The following is a 3,548-nucleotide window of genomic DNA, read 5'->3' as shown; positions in this document are numbered from 1 at the left end:
TGAGCTGTCAGCACAGAGCCCAGCGGGGGCTCGAATCCGCCAGCCGTGAGATCATGACCTGAGCCAAAGTCGGACGCTTAATGGACTGAGCCACCCAGGTGCCCCTCAAGCTTCCAGTTCTAATGGGCTGCCAGAGTGGAGAATCACTGTGGTAGACACTCATAATGCCTCCTAGATTCATATGCAAGCTCCTGATTATTATTATTTTTTCTAATAGTGGAGAGGTTACTGATGTTAATTGTATATACATGGAGACGTGTGAAGGTGGGGTGCCCCAAGACAACAGGAGTGGGACACTAAGTCCACTGCCTTGGTGCAGAGGCCCCCCGGTGTTTGTGAGGCCAGCCATGGTTCACTTCTCTGAAGCCTAAGAGGGGATCCACCTGGCTTTGGGGAATGAGGTGGGGGTGATGCTGCTGATGTCGCTCCCTCACTGAGAGTCCTGCGATGGGGCATCTGCAGGGGCAGGAAGGTCTCTTACCATCACAGGTGGCTTAGTCTTAACATCCTAACCGATTGTGTTCTTCTGTTAATGGTGAACCCTCTGCCATCTCTCCTCACACTCTCATTACCCTCTCTTCTAACCAGGTCCCTGTGATAAGCAAGCTTTACTAATTGTGCCCCCATGCACGTGAGATCCTCTGTGTTACGTGTTTAAGTTGTGAAACTAAAGGACAGCTGTTGAGGCAGGTGGCCCGAGGAGTAAGGCATGGCATCGCCCCCACAGGTGGATGCTTACACACAAACGTTTTCCAAGCATCTGCATTTTCCAAGTCTAGGCATTGTGCTCAGGCCTGAGGCCAGCAGCATCTGCTAGAAATTCCACATTTCAGGCTCTTCCCCTGACCCACTGAATCCTCAGCTGATTCAGATGCACATTAGAGGGAGAAACATAGAACTGGGGCATGGAGGTCACTGAGATAGAGTCCTGTCTGCAAGGAGTTCCTGGATTCTGGCAAAAAAAAAAAAAAAAAAAAAAAAAAAATTAAAAATTCTTTTTTAAAAGGTAAAAACATGATCTCAGAAAAATATACAGTGAGTCTGTGTCAAAGATTTATTTATTTAAAAAAATTTAAAATCTTTATTTTTGAGAAAGAGAGACAGATTGAGAGCAAGTGAGGGGCAGAGAGCGAGGGAGACACAGAATCCGAAGCAGGCTCCAGGCTCTGAGCTGTCAGCACAGAGCCCAAAGCGGGCCTCGAACCCACATACCGTGAGATCATGACCTGAGCCGAAGTCAGAGGCTTAACGACTGAGCCACGCAGGTGCCCCTCAAAGATTTATTTAATTCGTTAGTAAGGGGATCAGCAAAATGGCAAAACTGGTTTAAAAGAAGATGGGAAAAACGGATAAATTTAGTCAACGAAAGAAATCGCCAAGCTCAGAATAAAACTGGTTCATGTCCTACAGGAACCTAAAAACCTTAACCTTTGTGTTTATTTTTTGATTTAAGAGAAACGGTTTGCCTCTTTACTGGCTAAAAATCATTTGCACTGTATCAATCCTCTACAAATTAACATCTAACTTTTCCAGAATCTGGCCTCTAATCGATAGAAAGTAGCAAGTCAAAGGAAGTTAATATCCCCTTAGGCCTGCGTGTGAAATGATGCTGGAGGATGCCTCGAAAGCCTCTAGGGTCATCTGAAGTTTGGGGTAAGTTTTCTTACCAATTCAGAGAGGAGACAGATTTGGAAATAAATATTTGCAGTGAAATATCGTCAGTGATGATACAAATAGCACCTGTGGCATGTTGGGCGCTGTTTCCATTTATTGGCTCTTTTAGTCACTGTCACCATGCTGTGAGGCAGGGCTACTGTGGGCTTCATTTTGCAGAGGATGAAATGAGGCAGTCAGACTCCAGACCCTCTGCGCTTAACTGCCTCCCCTGAGGAAATAGCTAAGGGGGCGGTAGGGTGTGCGCGCATGCGCGCGTGTGCGTGAATTTGACTGAAGTAGAGGCAGGTTGAGGGTGGACCTCGATGCGCAGCCTTTTTTCATTTCTTATGAAATGAATCATTCCCCGATTTGAGTCAGGCAATGAGATACAATATGATGATTGTCCGTTGCGTGGGCTGCCTGGAAACCCTAAGATCTTGTTTGTGTAAAATCCTTAATATTTGTGCCAACTTGGGCCGCTGCCCGTGGCAATCAGACATCAGACCTCGTGTGTCAGCTCACTAAACCATCATTCCCCATCCCAAGGCTGAAACCGTTATGTTGGCATGTTTAGGAGAGACAGGGGAGGGAGACCTGTGTGTATGTTATAATTCAGTGGGATGGATGTGTCAGTGTTCTTTGTTTAAAAAAAAAATGGATTTCGTTAGAATCTGGCATTCTCTGAGAGTCTGGGTGATTACAGGGCTCCAGCTTGATTTGGTATCTAGAACCCACTTCAGCATTACGCCAATGAGTGGCCAAAATGAGTTGTTCTTTTCTAATTAAATAAGTCCACAATCTAATCTTCTACAAATATGGTAAACAGAGGAAGGACTGCTCCAGCCTACAGCCCCGAGTAGGTGTTACTACCCTGTCCTTCTGTTCCGCCTTTTTGTTGCTGGCACGTGTTTGAGGTTGGAGTTACAACTTGATGAGCCAAATTGTCCTCCCCAGCCTCCTTTTGTTTTGTCACAATTAGCTGCACGTGCAGAACTGTTTTCCTATGTAATTGCTCCCACAAGGGGGTAATTGCACCCAAAAGTGGTTGGTTGCACCAATGGCAGGAGCAATTAGTAACAAAAATGCAAATAATTGCAGGCGTCCAAATTGCAGTCTTAAAAAAGGGACACCCAGTAGAAGTCTGACTGAAGATTTGGCCTGCTCTCTTTTTCCTGCTGGAAGTGTACTTGTTATTTGAAACCAATATTATAATCTCTAGACCTGCCTCGACTTTCCACACCTCCAGGGACCTCTTGGAAATGGTGTACATTACAGGACTAAAGAAAAACCAGATTGATCGTAAATGTCAGCTTATTTAGGAACTAGAAAACGGAGTAACTTAGAATCAAAATTGTATTGAGGGGGGAGAGCACAGACAGTTGAGCAAATGCATTTTTACCATAACTGTGAATCTCATAATTCCCTACAAGAAACCTGGGGGAAAATAGTCACAGAAATACTAATAAAGTTAGTTTTTTACTGACTCAGCCACTAATCACAGAATTACAGCAACTCTAGCTACACATCCTTCCCGTCCCCTTTCCCTCCTGAAATTATTACCAAATAGTGCAGGATCATGGCAGCCTCAGTGAGGCATGATCGTAACCTGCCTCCATGTTGTGAGCTTGTTCCCTGAGACATCCTTCTAGCTTTCTTCATTTAGATAGACTGGGCTGTGCCAGGTGGCTCTGGCCCTTTGCTGCTCTGGTTGACAATATTGGGCTTCCAGATTGCCCTCCATGAAATGGGGAAAATACATTTTTGTCTATTTGTGTTACACCCTGAAACATGGGCCACAAGGGAATATGCCTTTCGTCTCTCAAATTCCTCCAGAGGTTTTAGTGAAACACCTCTCCTTTGTTTTTGTGTTTCAACATCCCCAGCTCTAGCCA

This window comes from Panthera tigris, chromosome C2, assembly GCF_018350195.1.
Source record: "Panthera tigris isolate Pti1 chromosome C2, P.tigris_Pti1_mat1.1, whole genome shotgun sequence".
In the NCBI taxonomy this organism is placed as follows: Eukaryota; Metazoa; Chordata; class Mammalia; order Carnivora; family Felidae; genus Panthera; species Panthera tigris.
The sequence above is the reverse complement of the archived record's forward strand: the minus strand, read 5'-3'. Positions refer to the sequence as shown.